The sequence below is a fragment of the Quercus lobata genome, chromosome 7 (assembly GCF_001633185.2).
Source record: "Quercus lobata isolate SW786 chromosome 7, ValleyOak3.0 Primary Assembly, whole genome shotgun sequence".
Taxonomy (NCBI): domain Eukaryota; kingdom Viridiplantae; phylum Streptophyta; class Magnoliopsida; order Fagales; family Fagaceae; genus Quercus; species Quercus lobata.
In genome coordinates this window covers 19,876,376-19,884,421 of record NC_044910.1, presented here as the reverse complement: position 1 = coordinate 19,884,421, position 8,046 = coordinate 19,876,376, and positions in this window count along the sequence as shown.

The following is an 8,046-nucleotide window of genomic DNA, read 5'->3' as shown; positions in this document are numbered from 1 at the left end:
CACCGATATGAATGTTCTATAGTTTTAGCATCAACCACTAGGATACTCCACACTTTGATGATCATATTGAAAGATAATTTATTTATTCTCAAAAGGAATAGATATTTTAACAAATAAAGTGTGTGTGTATATATATATATATATTAAATAAATTAATAATTTTAACAATGGAGGATGGTGATGAATTCAAACCTTAAACATCTTTGTCGGAAAAAAAAAATACTAGTTATCATATATCAATAAATAAATAAAGTTTCTTTTTTAATTTTAATTATAAATTGATATATTTGTAGTTTTTCATTGCATGCTTTTATTGTAATTAGTCTTCCCTCAAACTAAAATATATATGTTTTTCGAAATTTAAATTTGTTTGTTTATACAAGTACTTGAAGGAGACAACGCCTTAAATTTAATCGCTCAAAATAAAATATATATGTAGTAGTTTGTTTATACAACTAGTCTCTTTCGTGATTAAAAAGCAATAAAACTTTTCCCAGGAAAATTATTCCTCAATAAATGGGTTATTGCCTACCACACTTTCACAGCACCTGAATTTGACTTCCAATTCCTTTCTAAAAGAATTAACAATTCTAATTTGATTTTCGATTCCAATCCAACTTAGTTGGTGTACCGTATAATTGGTTCTTGAAGTTACAGGAACTATCCCAGCTTTGACACCAAACATTTCTTTTCTCTAGATTGTAAATGTTGTTTTTTTTTTTTCTTAAAAAAATTGTAATGTCCTCAATTTAGTTTCTCCTGGACAATTCATAAGGAAGCTCACCTAGTTAGCTAGGAAGCATCCTGGAACTTCTAAAATGATAATTTTGTCCTCGGGTACAATTTCGATCAATAATGAGATTTTTATTTCATAGTTGTGAAATCAAAAATAAAGTGTTTGCAACGCCCCAACTTGTATTTCTAAATAATTCATTTGTAATACAGTACTAAATTTTATCTCATCCATTAATTTATAGCAATTCTTCTCTTTTTTTTTTCTATCTTTTTTGGACTTCAAACCAACAGTATACCAACCTTTGTTGCCTTCCCCCCAAAAAAAAAAAAAAAAAAAAAAAAAAAAAAAAAACCCTTTGTTGCCTTAAGTCAATCGGTCGCTATAAATAAACCCGTGAACTAACCTCTTAATTTTTAAGAATATATAAATAAATAAAACATATTTCCTGATAAAAATTATTCCTCAAGGCTCAAGAAATGGGTCGTCGCCTACTGCACTTAATTACAGCATTTAGAAATTTTAATTCCAATTCCTTTCTATCAATTCTAATTTGATTCTCGGATCTGTTTGAATATAACTTATTTTGCTGAAAACTGAAAACTGAAAATTGAAAACTGAAAATACTATAACAAAATAATTTTTAAATATATGAATAATACCGTGGGACCCATTTTTAATATTTTTTTTTCTGAATAAAGTGGTTGTAGGTCTTGTGAACAATGCGTAAACAATACGTGAACAGTTATCAACAGTGCTAATTATCCCTGAAACACGTGGAAAAAAAAAAAAAAAAAAAGGGAAAAGGCAAATCGTGAAACACGCAAAACGTGAATCAAAACACATATTTTGATGGAGACAATCTTACGGCAACTATCCCAGCTTTGATGGTACTCTTTCCTTCTGTATAAATTGTAATGTTCTTTAGCTTCCCCTGGACAATTTACAAGGGAGCTCTCCTCCAGTCCTTCAATTTCTTTCTATCAATTCTCATTTTACTTTCAATTCCTCACCAACTCAATAGTGCACTTTTCTTCTTTATAAATTGTAATGTTCTTTGGCTTCTCCTGGACAATGCACATGGAATCTCTCCTAGTCCTAGTTAGCAAACAAGGCCATCATCAGTGTTGGGACTTAAACTTCTTCAACTAGTCTAAAGTCAATACTGTCTGTCCGGTACGTATGATCCCTCCTTTGCTTTATAATATATATATCATTATATCTTCCATCATAGTATGAATATTGGATACACGATAAATTTTCTCATATTTCACGGGTTACCGGCATACTGCATTTAACGTCTAAATTTTATTAAAATTATCCTAGTCAAAAATCAAAATGATGTTTTTATCCTGAAATTCCAAAATTATCTTTTTACATTTAAATTTTAATGCTAAATTAAATGACAGTTAAAAAATGGGGTACTACATATATAAAGAAATTCATACGATTTTTTAAAATTTGTTACCTGTAAAATTATGGCTTAACTGTATTCTAGAGGCGATATATACCTTTAACCCTTTAGCAAACTCAACCAAGTACGAGAAAATATTTTGTTAATAAAAACAATCATATCATGTCCTTAAGCCAACCTCAATTCTATGTTTTCCGATGATTTTGTCCTAATTTCTCAACAAGCAGCTACAAATGGACCAACTATATAATATTTGCACAAATTGCAAATGATATACTCTCATTTAATTTTTATATATATAATAATAGGTGAAGCTAAAAGAAACTTAAATTAGAATTCCAAATTAGAGTTTCCAATTTTGTGCCATGTGTCTAGATTTATTTGGGGACCATATTATAATTAATTTTCCACTCAAGTTTGTGTCATATGTCCACTTAAGTTTTTGAGAGATGCTACGTCTACAACATTTTTACAACAAATCACAGGTGGTTAGTTGTTATTGGTTCAAATTTAAAACTAACACTAAGATTACTTTTTTGCCCTAACAATAACAACCAATAACAACCTGTCATTTAGGATTTGTTGTAAAAATGTTGTAGACATATCATTTCTCTAAGTTTTTTAATCTTTGTGCGAAAGTGAGTTAATGAGTGCAAAATACTAAAAATCTAATATTAATAAACTATAAATTTTAAAATAAAAAAAACTAATCACATATACTCAATAAAAATCATTACACATTCTATCTTATTAAAAATTAAAAAAAAAATGATCATAAGTAGTATTAAATTTGGGTAAGAATTATAATATGTGACTAATTATGTTTACTTTTTAAAATATATATATATATATATATAATTTGACAAATTATTTATATTTTTTATGATAAAAATTGTGTTCAATTTAAATGTATTCATATTGTGGGGCCCAAATGATTTATGGGCCAGGCCCATCTACCCGGGGAGAATCCGAAGGCCCAAGCCGAGGAGGGCTATGGCCCAAACTCGACAAAATAGCCTATGGATACCGCCGAGGACAGCTCAGTCCTCGGCAGACCCAAAGTCCCCCCTGAAAGAAGGGTAAAAACGGTATAGGACTGAAACTTGGAAGAAAGATCTAAAATATCCAGGGAAAGCTGCCCTTACTGCCATTCAATGCTCTGAACCTGACAGAGCCGCATTCTTTGGCTTTTACAACCACCCCCAACGACTTTGAATATGGGCTGATGGGACAAGTATCAATCTTGGAAAGGTTGACCCTATACGTGGACGAAGGACAATGAACGCAGGCAAATATAAAAGGAAAAATAAGTAACCTAAAGAAGGGGGTTGGGAAAAATGGCCAAAAACCAGAGCCTCCCAGCCCACCTCCAGGAGAAAGACTCCAGGGGTGAAAGAAAACTTAAACTTGTACGAACACCACGAAAAACCCACCGCCTGTCGATCAAGGCCTAGCCTTTCAAACCCACGCTCTACAAATGATATTGTTAGGGCCTTCTCACGTGCGAACCCGACACTGTTACGGTCCGCCACGAATCGTGTCCTTACAATTGGCGCCGTCTGTGGGAAAGGCTTGTGTGTTGGCACAGGCGGTAGGTCGAAGTAGTTCCTTCTTTATTCCTAACAATTGGTTATAGAGTTTCAGCGTAAAGTTCCGTTAGGGGCTATGCTTCTTGATTAGGGGCTACGTTTGTCAGCGTTAATCGCGCGAATAATTCTAGGGGCTTGGCCGAGGAGCTAACTCCCGTAAAACCAAGTTCCAGTGCCAAAGAAAACTAGGTTTTGGACAGAACCAGGGCATTGTATGGTCCACGGACTCAAGCCTATGGGGAAACCAACTACCTGGATGAGGAAAACTAGGTTTTGGACAGAACCAGGGCATTGTATGGTCCACGGACCAGACTACCAGGTTTTGGGCATTGCATGGTCCACGGACTCAAGCCTATGGGGAAACCAACTACCTGGATGAGGAAAACTAGGTTTTGGACAGAACCAGGGCATTGCATGGTCCACAGACTCAAGCCTATGGGGAAACCAACTACCTGGATGAGAAAACTAGGTTTTGGACAGAACCAAGGCATTGCATGGTCCTCGGACTCAAGCCTATGGGGAAACCAACTACCTGGATGAGGAAAACTAGGTTTTGGACAGAACCAGGGCATTGCATGGTCCACGGACTCAAGCCTATGGGGAAACCAACTACCTGGATGAGGAAAACTAGGTTTTGGACAGAACCAAGGCATTGCATAGTCCTCGGACTCAAGCCTATGGGGAAACCAACTACCTGGATGAGGAAAACTAGGTTTTGGACAGAACCAGGGCATTGCATGGTCCACGGACTCAAGCCTATGGGGAAACCAACTGCCTGGATGAGGAAAACTAGGTTTTGGACAGAACCAAGGCATTGCATGGTCCACGGACTCAAGCCTATGGGGAAACCAACTGCCTGGATGAGGAAAACTAGGTTTTGGACAGAACCAAGGCATTGCATAGTCCTCGGACTCAAGCCTATGGGGAAACCAACTACCTGGATGAGGAACCAACTATTTAAAAAAAAAAAAAATGGCACATAAACCTCAAAAATCCGAACGATGGCACATAAACCTCAAAATCCATCCGAAGAGAACTCCGCGTTAACAGATGGGTTAATACCTTGATTGCGCGGATTCCTCGGTCTACCCTCTGATCCCCAGTATCAAAGGGGTTGATGCGATACGGCGCAACGTATTACCCAAAAGCACAACCAAAGTCCCTCGCTACTCGGCTACCCTCTCGGACGAATTACTTAGAGTTTATCGTTCTCGGACATCGCTCTAGCATGCATCGCGCAGCACTCAGCGGTTATCCCGGTTAGTTCCAAGAGTTTAATTTATTGATGATTAACCTTGTTATGCTTGATAATATTTGTAAGTTTAAACTAGTAGGAATCTGTGTTAAAGCATTTTTCTGCCTGGAATATCATTAAGGGCAAGCTTATATTTAATATTCATGTATAAAGTAGTTGTTACGGAGAAGAAAGATATGTATAGAGAAATAGACACATATTTTATTAAGACAAAGGAACAGTACAGTGTACAATGAAAAGCTGAAACAAAGCCTACATTGAAGCTAACTACGTATGTAACGAAAAGTACAAGAGAGTGAAGATAAAGCCGAGGAGGTAGCACAGAGGAGAAGTTGGCTACTGCCTCGAGACCTTATTCCTCCTCAATGCTTTTGCACGCCCATAACTCAGGCAGCAAAAGAACCCAACTTGGGGCCTGCACCGGTGAAGAAAAGGTGCAGGGAACCTGACCTCAAGCTAACACCATCTACAGAAAAGGTGCAGGGAGCCGGAAGTTGGGGAGCCCCCGCAAAAATTTGCCTGCTACAAGGCAGACGGCGCTGATGGCGGAAATTCCTTCTTCTGACATACCAAAAATCTGGCATGACCAGAACCTGCTTCGGATTTTGACTAAAAGAAGGAGGAATACCATCTTCCTCCTGTCAAGACGGAGGACTGGCTTGAATCTATGTCATCCTTGTCCATACCATATCACCTTGAGGATTCGGTGCCTCTGAAGCGTGCGGAGACCTTTCATCCCCATCCACGCCTCAAACATCTTGCTTTGAGGCAGTGGCACTAGAAAGAGAGATCGCGGATATGGAAGAAATTTGGTTCTGAAGGGAACAGGAGAGTTCATGTGCAAGTGAAGTGATCCCCTATCCCATTTATACCCAGAAGTAAACCGGTGGCATTTAATTCACGCAGCGTCCCAAGGAACGCTACAGACAAAACGTCTCTGGCTCGATTTCCAACGTCGTCTGCAACCCTGAGGTTAAAGGAGTCTCGAGAAGGCGCACCTCGAACACTGGGACGCCAAAAAGTACCGCGTGATCAAAGACTATGGAAATACCTCTTAATTTGTGGGCCCAGTAAATTCGCGGCCCAGGCCCGTTCAGCACATGGGCCCAGGGACAGAACCAAGGCCTTGCATGGTCCTCGGACTCAAGCCTATAGGGAAACCAAGTACGAAAAAGAAAAAATCACAAGTTTTGGACAGAACCAAGGCCTTGCATGGTCCTCGGACTCAAGCCTATGGGGAAACCAAGTACAAAAACGAAAAAACCACAAGTTTTGGACAGAACCAAGGCCTTGTATGGTCCTCGGACTCAGGCCAATGGGGAAACCAAATACTTGGACAAGGAAAGGTTTGAATTTCGTAAGATGGGTTACTTGATAAAAATGTCAGGTCACTTCATCCACGGCTTAAACACCATAAAAAGGTTAAGACCAATAAAGTTGTGAGGAAGGTGGTGAAACGCCCCAGCATTTAGTCGTATAAGAAGGCTGTTCATTTGGTGGGTGATATATCTTCAAATGGTTATTCCTCACACGGCATCAAACCTTCGTTTTACTCCTCGGCTAGCATGGGGTAAGTACTACTTTTCACTGGTCGGCCTTATTGTGCCAAGCGTTTCTATTAAAGTTATGGCGACATCTTTTTATTATCAAGTATTTTGGTCTTAGTCTTCATTGATTTAGATGCTATATTATTGTGCCGAGCAGCGTTTATAAATTTTTAAAAAAAAAAAAGGGCATAGAGACAAAACATGCGAAATAAAATAACAACAACTTTTATTAATACGAAAAATTATTACAACGTACAAAGAGGGACTCAAACGAGCCTATACAAAATGTGAACTGCCTAAGCAACAATTACATCCGTAGTACAGATAAGTAAACTGTCAGGCGTCTTTTAAACTCGTCTTCAAAGTCTCTCCAATCTCTGCCTCAATACTGCTCATATTACGATAAGAACCTTCTTTGGGAAAAAATGAAGGAGAAGGAAATAGTAAGGAAGAAATCAATGAAGAAGATGGAGGAGATGAATGAAGAAAATGGAGGACATGAGTAAAGAAGGAGGAGAAGAAGAGAGAAGAGATGAAAAGAAAGAAAAAGGAGCAAAAGAGGGAGAATTGAAAGCACCAGGATGGAACTGGTGCTGGGAAGACTAAGAAAGGGAGACGGAGGATAGCACCAGTGAAGGAAGAGAGGAAGAAGTAGAGACACTTAGTCCCTGCCTCGATCCTGACTCCCAACACACTGGAGCCACACTAGGTATGCTCATAGGAGAGCGGTTGGTACTGATGATGGGTGTTCTCGACTCGGTCACGCCGAAAGTTTGACGTGACAAGTCCCTGCTTCGGATTTTGACTGAAAGAAGGATGAGGTTGATTTTGAGTCTTCGCCATCCCTGTCCCGATCGAGCCATAATGAGCTTTATTGGAACATGGCGTTTATGGGAGGGGTCTGGCTCCTGCATCACTCGTTGTTATGGTAAAGTGTATCACGATTTAGTTTATAAACCAGTGGGTAAAATGAACCCTAGGGGAGGCCAAGTATTTCAAATCTCAGAAAGATGAAAAGGAATTCTTTACAAAAACAATAACCTCCTCCCTGCCTTCTTATACAGAGGGTGGAGCGGGAGACATTTAATAGGTTCAGATCTCCAAAGGAATCTGTCAACACAAACATGCCGGTTCCGTTTCTCCACCCCATCAAAACAAACCGCCGAATTAAAGTAGTCTCGTAAATAGTGGTCATTAAAAGCACATTTTGGGATACCCAAACGATAAGAACGCATCAAGCGCGAAATCAAAAACTGTCTCATAGACCGGTGCATTTCTTGGACAGATGAAGAGCCGCCAGCATTATTAATAGGCCAAATTGATTGGGCCGCAGGAAGAGGTTCGGCATCACCAAAACCCCCCTTTCCAACCAAAAGGTTGGACAGCCGGGTTTTGAGGGGCTATTGTGGGGCCCAAATGATTTATGGGCCAGGCCCATCTACCTAGGGAGAATCCGAAGGCCCAAGCCGAGGAGGGCTATGGCCCAAGCTCGACAAAATAGCCTATGG